We start from the raw sequence: 14,434 nt of genomic DNA on the forward strand, positions 1-14,434 counted from the left end.
AAGAAAACGCATACTGAGCAATATCTTCATGCCAATTCCCATCATTTCCCCACACAAAAATTGGGTGTTCTTAACACCCTCGCTACTCATGCCCTTAGGATTTCTGATAATAAGAGCTTTGTTCAGGAGAAATCCCATCTCCTTAATGTCTTTATGGAGAATGGCTATAGTAGGTGCCTTGGTCAAAAGGCTTTCCTTAAAGCCTCCAAGAATTCAGTAATTAAAAAAGAACCTAAAGAGCATCTCCTAGGTGTCCATCTTCCCTATGTCCAGGGAACCACGGACAAGATTGCTCGGATTCTTAAGAAGTATAATATTCCCTCAACCTTTAGGCCCCTCAACACCATTCGTAAATCCCTCCGATCGGTGAAGGATCCTGTTGACCCTAAGGACATGAAGGGTGTCTACATGATTCCTTGTTCTTGTGGGACCCCTTATATCGAGGAAACAGGACGCTCCATCCATCAAAGGATCAACGAACATGCAGCTGACCTAAGGCATGAGAGAACCAAGTCTTCAGCATTAGCAGAGCATGCGGAAAAGACCAAGCATCATGTTTGTATTGAGGAGGCCAAGGTTATTGCCAAGGTTGCGCAGTTCCATCATCGTAAATTCAGGGAAGCCATTGAAATTGAAAAGAGGCCAAACAATCTCAATAGAGATGATGACTGGAAGATCAGTAGTTGCTGGATCCTTGCCCTTTCTTCCTAGTCTTGCCTTCCCCTCCCTCTCCCCCTCCTCCCTTGTTTGACCTTTTCTAGCTTTCTAGGTTTCCCCGTATTATCCTGTATCCTTCTCCATCCTCCTAGGTTTCTCCTTTGGTTAATTTATTTTATTAATGGTCATATTCTTGACCATCTTGTTTTTAATTTTTGTCTCTCGTTCTAATATTTTTATTAATAATGCCTTATCTATAATATCTTAATCCCTTGATCCATTAGATGGCTTTACTTATAATTTTGATTTTATGTTTTTTACCCTTACCTTAATCAATCCAAAATTATTATTATTATTATTATTACTATTTTAACTAATAATTAAAAATAATTTATTAATTCCATTTAATAATAATTTATTAATTCCAAAAACCCTTTTACTTGACCTAGATTGACTATATCTTTCCCTATTGGATTTAAATGTTTAAATATATTAAAAAGAATTAAATTAATTAATTTAATAACCAAATTTAAATAAAATGATATGGAAACCCCTTTACTTAACCTTGATTGACTTTATCTTATCCATATTGGACTTAAATAATTAAATTAATTAAAAAAGAATTAAATTAATTAATTTAATTATCAAAGAACATATTCATAAATAAAATGCAATAGTATAAGATTCAAATATATAATATATTATAATATATAAATTATTGAATTTTAAAAATAAAATGAAATAGTACAAGATTCAAATATATAATATATTATAATATATAAATTATTGAATTATTTATTAAGAAGATAATTAGTTACTTTGACTAGATACCCATAATTAACATTAGAATATTATTATATAATCTAGTCGTTTTTATATAGCCGTTAATGGTCGCACCTAGCCGTTTGGAAGATCTGCTCTCCCTATTTAACTTGCAGCTATGATCTGACTCCTCAACTTGTCTTGACGATGAACCACACTAGTTGGTTCGAAACGCGTCGACAAAGGTTTTCTACATGTGATTTACGCCAAAACTCTTCTTAAAAAATAAACTGATTTTATAAAATTATTTTAGATGTATTAAAATCATAAATATCATTTTTTAATATTATAATTTAATTGCATTAAAGGTATTTAATAATGTTGACTTTTAAAATAATAAATTCGTGTTTTTAATATTTTTTTTTGGATCTGTTTTTTATTAAAATTAAAAAAAAATAATAATAAAATATTTAATATTATTTATTTAAGATTTCAAAAAATATGAGTCTCAAGAATTAGTTTAATTGGTCGATTTCTAGTCATTGAAGTACTTTTCTAATGGGAAGTTACGCATTAATTATCCTCGACCTTTTTTGGGTTATACTCTGCTAATGATAACAACCACCAATATCTCGTGTCCGTGAAAGACATAAAAATAATAATGAAAAAACCTTAAACAACTTGAATATATATACCTTCTATTACTTCATCAAAATAATACAGGATACATGTCCAAAATTTGTTGTTATTCCAATCTCACTCCTATCAAATTTCTTGGTTAGAAGAACAACCCATAAACTTTTTGACAAATGTAAAACCCTTCTCATAGCTAAAAACTGGAAAAATCCCCGGGATGTGGGTGTTAATTATGATAATTAAACTGATGAGACGGGGTGATGGCAGAGAGGGCGGCCACATGGCCCTCTGCAACCTTTCCAAGGTCACCATGAATAGCATTCATGGCACCTTTCAGGAGTCATTTAATGCCTGCTCAAGTCGAGGCAAGGCCATCACCCGCTTAACCATGGAGCCAGAGAACTTTCCTGTTATTCTGCCCTTGATTCATTGTGTATGCCCTTCGCAGGCGGGAGAACCGACTGAATGTACCAGCACTGGCGCAGATGTTGGCTTGTGAGCTGCATTGATTTGGGTAATGGCTTTCACCATTCCCACACAAACCTCTGCAATTCGGCTCATGACCTCCAGCCCTCTGTAATTTCCGCACAAAGCTCTTCTGTCAATTCCTCTTCTACTCCTCCTGACTCTCTACCTGTTCCCATATCCACCATGGTTTGCCATCGTATGCGCAGCCGACGTGGTGGCACGCGGGGCGGAAGTTCTTGTTCCCCTGCTTTGCATAGCCATGACTCTGCTTCCCCTGCCTCCTCTACCGAAAATCCCCACCAACATAGTTATGCAGGTCAGTATCCAGATACAAGAAGTGGCAGTGGCAAAACTAGTCTCCACAACTCAAGACGTGAAGCTACAGCTGTTCGCACTGCAACCTTTCCTTTGCCTCTGCTTCATGTTCCTCACACAATGTAGTTTTGGTTTCGCAGCTCTTTGAATTGCCCGGTTATTGTAGCCACTGTCTCAATTTCCATTATAGAAGAGACCAAGCAGCATATTCCCATGACCATTTCTACGGAGGAGGCGAACAGAGCTAGCCCGTGCAGGAACAGGGGCAATAATGATGAGCAGGCAGTTGATGGAGGTCGGAACAGAAGGCACAGTAAAGCCATTGCTGGCAGTTCGCATGTTGAGATGGGCGTTCACAGTGACACGCAGGCCTTGGAGAGCCGTCTCGATGACACGTCGGGCCCGTAGGTTGAGGCTGGCAGCATGGAGGAAGGCCATCAGGCATTGGGACGTGGCGAGTCGGACAACCCGGATGATTGGGCGTGTCCAATTGTCGAGGAGCCTACTCTAGAAGACTTTGCGCCGTGTGTCATGTCTATTAGGTGGCATTTCTTCTAGTTCTTGGTTTAGTTTTGTCCAGTCTTATGTGTCCTCAGGATAATCTATTGGTCGGTTAGTCTAGTCAGGATAAACTGTTGGCTTTGGTGTTGGTTTTGGTCGGTTGGTCTAGCCAGGATAAACTGTGGGTTAATTTTTGGATATATTCTGGATTTATCTTTGGACTGGTTTCCCCTTTGTTGGGGCAGTCTCAGACAACTATCATGGTTGCATGTTGATTGAGGCCAGTTTCCTTTGTGGCCAAGAATCATTGTAATTACTTTTTTTGTATCATATTAATAGATTAACCTTAGAAAAAAAAACCCGGAAAAATCAATACAACCAAAAAATCCCTTGGATGGATGCACAACCGACAAGCATCAATGAGCAGGCGGGTGGTTCAATCCTAAATCTAGAGGAACAAGGTTACCAAGCTCCCCATGAACATGGAATTTAACATGTGTTATGCTCCCCTCGAGGTGCTCCATGCACCCAACATGTCTCCTTTGTCCCCAACGAAGATATGCTAAGTGATATGGTGTATCCTAGTGGTTACACTACAAGTCATTCATGAAATTTATAATTTCATTGCATTCATGGTGCTTGTTTTGATTCAATTGTTCTAAGAGTGTTGTAACTTGTTGTAATTGTACTTCCAAGGTTTCCAAAGGTGTAGGTAAAACAACATGCCCAGGTGACTGTGCGTGATTAGGGGATACCACCTCATCCATCTTATCTTCCTGGCCCGTTACCCCTATCACTACACCATGCATTGCACCTTGGCCTTGTGTTCCTACACCTCTTCTTGGTCTACCCCTCTTTCTAAAAGTCTTCTCCTTCCCTCTTATTCAAAAACTTGAACTCCTAATGAGATTTGTGATTCCTCAAATTGAGTGGTCTGAAAGCCTCCAACACCCAACATAAAAGTACCAGGATTGTGGGTTACACACTCCCTTACCCATGTGCCATCAAGACTTTTCCTCCACACTATATCCACAAGTCTTGACTACTCGACTTCCCTAATAGAAGAGGGGTTTGATCATCAAGATGTTGAGATGCTAACCGTCCACCTATACTAGTGTAGGCTCGACACCAGTAACCACCGATAAAAAAAGTTGCACCAAAAGTGTAAAAATAACCCCACACGAAGTTTCCCACCCCTCTCTCAAGCTATTTCTCACTAAGATTTGGCACATACTTTGGACTTTCTCCCACTCCCCTATTACTAACCTCGAATTGAGTATCAAACCAACTAAGACGCCAATATAGTAACAATAAGCTTAGCCGACTTGAAAGTCTGGGCCACTCTTAACATAGAAAGATAACAACCAAAGACCCTCCCACCTTCTAATCAACTTCTTACATCAATAATTCAAAAAATTGCTACATAAGCAGAGAAGTTGTTAATGGATCTTACGAGGATAACAAGGTTTAGGAACCAGTTCTAAGACTCGGATCCTAGTGGCCAACTAAGAAAGATCCTCCTGTGCTTACCCCAATTCTACTCGCACTAAAGTCCCTAGCCATCTACTTCTCCTGGGTCTCAAACTTAGTGCCATACTCTTCCATCAATATGAGCATGAAATCTGTTATTGCAAGTAGCCTTCAAATCCTTCGAGAGCCACAACGAAAAAAGTTCGCATAGAGTGGTGACCTACACAAACGTTTCTTCTCCTTTGCCACTTTCACCAACTCCCATACCCATAACTGCTAATAACAATTTCTCAATACTCCTTGTGCATATAATTAGATGACTAACCATCTGGAAACTTATGTGGTGCATGTGCTACACATGCTACTTGTACATTAATTTAGATCGTATAAAAAACACATATCACCTCACTGTTTTACCATTATTTAATTCAACCACCCCATCAATATATATATATATATAAACCAATTTAAATAAAATTTCCCATATCATTTTGTATAAAACATTCTTAATCTCATTATATTGTTATATATTAATTACAATTACCAATGCTAATTTAAACAAGGTTTTCATATTATTTTGGATAAGTTCATATAATTGAACGTAATTATGTTATTATAGAATAACTATCTAAGAAGTTTAAATTTTTTTCTTCGGGGAGTAATAAAAAGGTCAATGTCAAATACCAATTTAAATAAAGCTTCCCATATCATTTTGATAAAAATTAAATAATAATATATTTATATGATTTTTTGATAAAATGACTTTTTATTATTATTTTACAATACTGAATAATGAATATTTACAATTTCTAAACATTGTTATAAATATTTATGAAATTCTAACCAGAATAATCTGAAAAATATACATGAAAAGATTAAAAATAACATAGTTGGGGTATCTCTGGAAAACGATCCACTTCCTTGCTGTTTTACTGGCAGAAATAAGCTGGGAATCTGAAAAGTTAAAAAATAGCGTGGTTAGAATATTCTCTTAAAAATAACATGGTTAGAGTATTCTCTTTAAAACCATCGACTTCCTGGATTTTTTACAACAGAAATCGGCTGGAAACCTGAAAATTTTCAAAAATAACATGGATGGATACTCCTCTTCATGGGGTTTTTAACGCCAGAAATAGAAGGGGAATTTTGGCTGTGGCAGTTTTATGTTTTTATTGGATTTCAGAATCGATGTAATGCTTTATAATATTTCAAAAAAAATGAAAATTTATATTCAATATATTATAGTATTTAAATTTTGCTTAATTTATGTAAGTGGTAAATTTTGAGTGGTCAAAAGAAAATCTGAAACAATTGATATGGTTCCTTACTATCAAATTCAAAGATATTTTGGAAATTGCGATTGATGCCCTGTGACAAAATTTAATCCCAAAAAAAATCTAAAAGAGTTAAATAATTTATAAAGTTATGTTCTTTTTGTAAATTTAAGAATATGTTGGATTTGATAATTAAAAAACGTTAATTGTTTCGTTTTTTTTATAAACAAATTCTAAAATATTCTAAAAATTTATTAATAACATAAATTTAAGACTGACCGTCAAATTTCAAAATATTCCAAAAATTTCTAATTAACCATCAATAACATAAGAATCAATTACCTAAGTTTAGCATTGTTAGACTATACTCACTTAGGTTGCCAAGTTCTACTATGCTCTTATAAATAAGTATGCTAATTTTTTATGCGCCCGAAACTCTAGATTTAATGCACGCTATCTGTGTAAATTCGTGTAAAGTGAGACTAAGATTTCTCAAAATACACGCTATGTGAAAGGTCGATTTTTAATTAATTTGCAGGTGATTAAGCAACCAAGCTAGCTCGAGAAGACTCATCCCTGTTATTTTCATTCGGGAAATATGGAAATGGCCCAACGACATTATCTTCAACCATCACAGGGGCGTCGTAGACTTATCCCTGCTATTTTCATTTGGGAAATATGGAAATGGTGCAACGACATTATCTTCAACCATCACAGGGACCTCGTGTCGATTGTGCTGACGAGAATTCTTCAAAATCTGAATCTGTTTTAGAATCCGCTCCAAAACAACAGCGTACATGCCCATTGGAAATTCTGGAGATGGTATATCTGACCAGCTACCTCGATGGGGCTTCACAGGTCCACAAATGTGGATGCGGATTCATCATTCATATACATTCTGAGTTATCATACCATGTTCACTGGGGAGTCGGCTTTGGAACCAACACAAAAATAGAAGCGATGGCTCTATGGGGACTTTTGTGGTTCACTAAATTTCTAGACATACAAAACATTCATATTTTAGGTGACTCCAAGACTGTCATTGATTATGTTGGATCATATGCTAATATTCAAAAATCCTCCCTACAAGGTTGGTTACAGCAAATCAAGAAAATTTGGAATTCCCTCAATCACCCCACAATACAACACATAAGTAGGAACTTTAATTCTGAGGCAGACAGATTATCAAAACTTATTATCAAAACTTGGTTTGAATGCGGAACTTAATGGATTTCATGTGATCATCAAAATGCAGGAGATATGGCACGAAGCTAGGGTATTTCCAATTCCTGGATAATACTTGGGTTAATCCTTTGCTGCTCCCAAAAGTTTCTTTTTTTGTTTGCAAGATAGAAAGATGAACAATTTTCATATAATTTCTTTTTGGGGAAATCTGCGGGAAAACCTGAACTCAGTGGGTTGTTTCTGCTAGTATTTTCATACGTTGTATCAGCAATAATTTTGTTTGACGAAAGAAAACTCTATATTGTATGATGATAGAAAAATCTATTTGCAGTCTCTATATTTGTAGACTTGTAAAGAATTTCCTCATGAATGAATATATAACTGCTTTTTTCATCTGAAAAAAAAAACATGGTGTTGAGGATTCGTTAATGAGAGAGATGATGAGAGTGGTGACTGAGTTCTTCTTGCTACCCATGGAAAAAAAGAACAAATTTCTAATTTCTTTCTGAAGACACGACGAAGGCAGTGAGATACGGTACCAGTTTCAATCATCGTATAGCAAAGATGTGAGGCGGTTGTGTGTGAGTGTTGGGAATTAGATAATCCAATGCTCCCTGTTAATGGCAGTGTAGAAGGATAATTCAATGCTCCCCGTGTGTTTCGTGGCATGTGCTTAACACTAGCAATCTGTCTGTTTACTAACACCTGTGGGTTTTGGTGTAATGGCAATCATAACTCCAACAAGTGGTATCAGAGCCAAAGGTCTCGAGTTCGAAACACACGTTGTTCACATTGGGGGGAGATTATTGGGAATTGGATAATCTAACTCTCCCGTTAATGGCGGTGTAGAAGGACTAGTGTTTCGTGGCATGTGCTTAACACTAGCGATGTGTCTGTGTACTAACACCTGCGGCTTTTGGTATAACGACAATCGTGACTCTCCAACAGTGAGCGCGATAGTGGAGAGCTTGGGATTGCCCCACAACAAATATATTATAGAAAACGGGTTTTAGTGATGAACGCAGCCAAGTTATGGTTCTCAATTACTACCCTGTTTGTGCAGGGCCCGAGCTTACCTTAGAAATACAACCACATTCAGACTATGGCTGCATTACCGTTCTCGCTCAAGACTCGATCGCAGGGTTTCACATATTCCATCAAGGCCAATGGAAGGCAGTACGACCAATGCCCAAATGCTTAACAGTAAACATAGGCGATCATATAGAGGTAACTATACTCTTTAAATTATATGAATTTCTTAAGTAATGCATTAACTAATTAATGCCTCTCGTGTCGGTAGATATATGTGTTAAAAGAGGTTCCTTTCCTCCAGCTTTAGGTGAATTTAATGTCTGATTTAACCAAAAAAATGATCCCTTTTCATAAATATGTTGATCAACCTAGCCAACCAGTGGCTAATTTTCACCCTTCTGGCACTAATGCTGGTCGATATATTTAGATTCTGAGCAATGGGCGATACAAAAGCGTGGTGAACCGAGTAGTGGTGAACTCAGAGAAATCCCGAGTTTCGCTGGTGGCTTTCATGAGCTTGCCCTTCGAAGCAAAACTTGGTCCTGCGCCCGAGCTCATCGATCAACACCACCCAGCACTGTACAGGGGCACAAACTTCGCCGAGTTTACGAATTTTCCGACTTCCAAAGAGTTCAATGACAAGGCATTCCTGGATTCTATAAAACTTCCTGGTCTTGTCAGGGCCACGTCTATGGATGAAATTTGACACAATTTTTTTTTTTTACTTCATGAGATGATTTGCTCAAATATAGTAAAAAAAATCAAGAATTTTCCATGTCCATCAACCTAGCTGGATAACCCATAGAAGATGATGATCGCAAACGAATCATCGTACTATATTTTGAGTACGGTTACACCCGACATATTTTAAAATATAAGCATTATTCTATTTTTTTATAAATATTATACTATAAAATTGAAAATTACATTTAAATATGATTTTCACAAAAGGTAGGATGACTATATTAATGTGTTTAAAGTTGCGTTTAAGAATTATAGGGAAACACGGGGCACATTAACTCAATTTTGAAAGTAGTGAGGGTGGTTACAGCTATAACTTGTGTCTATGTTTATTATGATATATTTTTATCATGGAGTTTTTTCTTAAGAATTTTCCAACATATTGGGTCCACAATATTGTTAAATATTTTATTTAGCATTATCGTTATTATCTAATAATTATAATTAAATATTTTATGTAAAAATTAGAGGTGAAAATGAAATATAGCATGTAACACAATATGCATTGATACTCATTCATTCAATCATGTTTGGGATGTTTACCATTGTTGCATAGTGTATATATTCATTATAAAGATTTTTGTTGTAAAAATTTTGATTATACTATATCCATATCATGTTAAATATGACACAAATACAACTCCACTCTCCTATAAAATAATAAAAAAATAAAATAAAATGTATTTTTATTATATAATTTATAAAAAGAATTATTAATTATATAACTTTTAATTTTGTCATGCATAGAGATTTCATAGAAGATAATCTTTATAGCCAAAAGAAGTTAATCTTTGATAGAAATAAAAAGGATCTTTTTCTAAATGAATTAAGAAATAATTTGCTTCCTTTATCTAGTATAGACAACATAGAAGATCTCTATCATAATTTTACTACAACCCTCTCATATTCTGTTAACAAGTTCTCAATTGAAGTTTCAAGTAATAAAAAAAATAGCAAAACCAACCCATGGTATGACAAAGATTGTAAAAGTGCGAGGAGAGAAATTAAGGAAGTTGTTGATGAATCTCTTAAAATTGGCAAGATAAAAATATACAAAGCCCTAACTAAAAGGAAAAAATGGCAGTAAATTCGTAAAAGACAAGAGAATCTCTTACACCTCTCTAAGGTAGCTCCTAAGAAATTCTGGAGGCAGATTCTAACTAGGAAAACTAAAGATAATAATAAAATTGCTTTACACGATTGGAATTCCTATCTTAAAAAGCTTTATGAATCTCCAAATGTCATGGATAACTTTGAAACCCTGCTCACAACGAAAGAAGTTTTCTCATTAGAAGACATTGATTTTGGGGTTAATCGCTTGGCTAATGGGAAATCTAAGGACATTGAAGGTTACCAGGCAGAAATCTTAAAAATTGGAGGTCATGTCTTCATCCCCCACATTCACAATCTTTTCAATCAAGCGGTCAAGCAAGGGTTCCCTAAACCATGGACTCAAAGCCTCATTATCCCTATTTTTAAAAGTGGGGATACAAATAACCCCTCTAATTATCGAACAATTATGATCAACCCTCTCCTAGCCAAGTTATATGGTATTATTTTGGAAAGGAAGTTGAGCATATGGCCTGAAAGTGAAGGTAAGCGGGCTAAAGGTCAAGCAGGTTTTAGAAAGCATCACTCAACAACATACCACCTCGTTACAGTTAGGATCATTGTGGAGGAATTCCGCAATGATAAATCCAATCTCTTTTGTTGCTTTGTGGACTTTAGAAAGGCTTTCGATACAGTTCCTAGAAACAACCTTTGGAATAGATTAGAAGAGCTAAAGGTTCCTTTTGAGTTGAGAGCTGCCGCTATAAGGTTATACGAGAATGTAATTGCCAAGTTAAAGAGCAACGAGGGGTGGTCGAAATATATTAAGTGTAATATCAGAGTTAAACAAGGTTGCCCCCTCTCCCCTACCCTATTTGGCATTTACATCAACAAGCTAGAAGGTTGTTTAGAGGAAGCAAGATGTGCTAGCATGATCTTAGCTCGTATAGTCATCATTCTTCTTCTCTACGATGACAATATTCTTCTTCTCGCAAGGTGCCCATCTGATCTTGATAAGAAACTTATACTTCTTAAGGATTTCTTCTCTATAATGGGTATGATTGTTAGCATTGATAAAACAGAAGTTATGATTATCAAATCCAAGAAGAACACTTATTCTAATTTTATGTATGAAAATAGTAACTTAGAGGAAGTCTCTTCCTACAAGTACCTAGGAATTGATATTCATCACAAGCTCAACTGGGACTATAGCATTGAGAAAAGGATTAATGGGGAATGGAAAGCTTATTTTGGTCTTGAAAATAATTGTAAAACGACAAACCTCGTAATGTGGGATAGAAAGAAGTTCCTCTTTCAAACTTTAATCACTCTGGTTATCTTATATGGATGTGAGGTTTGGGGTTGTAGCATCTATAGAGAATCCTGGAGAAATATTGATAAAATCCAGAAGCGTTTTATAACGTATAACCTCAAAATTAAAAGTAACACACCCTATCCTATTCTCCTTATAGAAGTGGGTCTTTCCCCCATTGAGAGCCCAGCTATGACTAGGCTTCTGTTGTACAAGCACAAACTCAATAACATAGGAGACCACATACTTCCTAAGCTAGCTTTAAATTCCAGCCAAAACCACCTAAGGCTCAAACGAGGTTGGTATAAAGACACTAGGGCCTGGTTAAACCATTAGGAGATGGACGAGAATGTTGCAATGAAAAACATTAATAACATTAAAAATATTGTTACTTCTAAGTTCAAAGAAAAAATGTGGTGTGGGAAATATTTAGCAACTAAAAGAAAATTAAGATATTATCAGGAGGTCATCAACCCCACCCTAGAAGGTCAAAAGTATCTCTCTATTTTATCTAGCTCAAAGAAGAAAATTAATATAGCCAAGATTAGAACGAACTCTCATGAGCTCCATAGTGAAACGGGTCATTGGGTAGTTTCTAAATCACCATGGATGGAAAGGTTTTGCCATCTCTATGAGAATACGAACATCGATGATGAAAATAACTTCCTGTTAGAGTGCCCTCGCATACAACCACATTAGATCTCAATTTTAAAATCTTTGTCGCAATACTGACTTTCCTAGCCTTTTACGTTGTCAAAATTACAGTGAGCTCGAGAGGCTTCTCTCCAAGCTTTTTGAGCATAGGAATAAAATCTTAAATCAAACTAAATAATTCGTTTCTTTAGGTCCGATAAACCAAAATTTGGTCTCAGTGGATGTTAACCACCATCATCATCATCATAATGTATATTATTATAATATAAATATAATTTAATAAAATTAAATAATTATAATTTATATTTTATGATATTATTTAATATATAAATATATAATTAATAAAATAGATATAATTTTATTAAATGTATTTAATTTTATAATGAAGTTGCCTATAATGCGACTTTTTGGAAGCTTTTCTAGTGGGTTTTTCCGGTCAAAATCCATCAGCAAGTTATTGGAATCGCAAGTTTGAGCTAGTTTTTGCACAATCAAAGCATCCCAGGGGTTTTTCAGGGTGCTAAATCCCAATATGCAGTTAAAAAACCATTTTAAATAATAAAAATCAAGATTTAACCTCAATTTTTCCGCCAGATTCCGTCACCGGAATCTCCAAAAAGTCGCATTATAGACAACTCCATTTTATAATTGCTATATAAATATAATTAACTTTATTTTTTTTAGTCATATCATTAATTTTTGGTCAACATTTTGAACAAATTAATGTAATTTATCATCAATATAAACAAACAAAAAATGTAGATATCAGTGTTTCGGATTAATCACATAGTTAGGATTTGGTCGAAGTTAGAAAGATGAACCATATTAGTTGGTTCAAAACGTCGACCAACTCCTAACGATGTGATTAAACCAAAAGATTGATATCTACATTATGGATCACAAAAGTCTTAAATCTAAAAAAAATGTAAATATAAATATAAATATTATATTTATAAATATAACTTACATTAATTTATTTAAATAATATTATGAACTATATTAGATTTTAAGATAACTTATTAATGATGGGTTTTTAAATATTTGAAAAATTAATTGATTATATAATTAATTCTAAATTGATTTATTTTATTGTTAATTACATCAAATACTTGTAATTTAATAATGATAAATATTGGAATATTAATTACATCAAATATTTAATTCACCATATAATTTTTCATAATTAATATCTTTAATAATTTCCTTATCATATTTCCATTTAATATAATTATTTTCTTCAAAAACTTAAATGATATATATTACATTCCATGATATAATTAATCATTATGTAAAAAAAAAATATTGGTATTATTTAAGGAAATATTTAATATTATTTATTTAAGATTTAAAAAAATATGAATTTCAAGGATTAGCTTAATTCATTAAAGTACCTTACTAATGGGCAGTTTTGTTAGACTCTACTAATGATAGTGGTCACTAATCTCTGGCGTTTATTAACCACACATAAAAAAACCTAAATAACTTATATATATATATATATATATATATATAAACCTTCTATTAATTCATCTAGGATACATGTCCAAAATATGTTTCTGTTCCAGCTTCACTTCTATCATATTTTTTGGCTAGAAGAACGACCCAAAAAATTGTGACAAAATGCAAGAACCTTCTCATAGCTGAAAACCGGAAAGACCAATACAACCAAAAGATCCCCAGGATGATACACAACCCACAAGTTTCAATTAGCAAGTAGGTGGTCTGGACCTAAATTCGAAGGAACAGGGTGACCAAGCTCCCCGTGAACATTGAATTAAACATTTGCTATGTGCCCCTCCAGTTGCTCCATGTAACCAGTATGTCTACTTTGTCCCTTGTGGAGTGATTCTAAGCGATCCAACATATCCCATTGGTTACATTATAATTCATTCATGAAATTTATAATTTCATTTTGGTCCTCGTTCCTATTTTGATTCAACTATTCTAGGAGTGTTATAACTTTTTATAGTTGTGCTTCCAAGGTGTCCAAAGATGCAGGTAAAACAACTTGCCTAGGTGACTGTGCAGGGTTAGGGGATACCACCCCATCCATATCAACTTCCTAGTCCCTTAACCCTTTCATTGCATCATCATCTACACCATGCACTACATCCTAGCCTCGTGATCCTACACCTCTTCGCGCTCTACCCCTCTATCTAAACATTTTCTCCTTCCCTCTTATTTTTAGACCACATCTCCAAACGAGCTTTTTGATCAGTATGACCATGAAATCTATTATTGCAAGTAGTGTTTAAATCATCTGAGAGCCACACCCAAAGAGATTTGTATAGGGTGGTGACTTGCACAAACATTTCTTCTCTTCTACCACCTTCAATAACTCCCATAACCAGAACTGCTAACAACAACTTCTAGGTGC

General features: G+C 34.8%; 1 pseudogene; it reads left to right on the forward strand.

The window, feature by feature from the left end:
• Window positions 1-3,261: 3,261 nt before the first annotated feature.
• Window positions 3,262-9,006, forward strand: LOC149234537 (putative 2-oxoglutarate-dependent dioxygenase SLC1 pseudogene; annotated as a pseudogene).
• The last annotated feature ends 5,428 nt before the right edge of the window (window positions 9,007-14,434 follow it).

This window comes from Pinus tabuliformis, chromosome 8 (genome assembly GCF_031772625.1).
Source record: "Pinus tabuliformis cultivar Carrire ecotype Pingquan chromosome 8, CPIR1, whole genome shotgun sequence".
Taxonomy (NCBI): Eukaryota; Viridiplantae; Streptophyta; class Pinopsida; order Pinales; family Pinaceae; genus Pinus; species Pinus tabuliformis.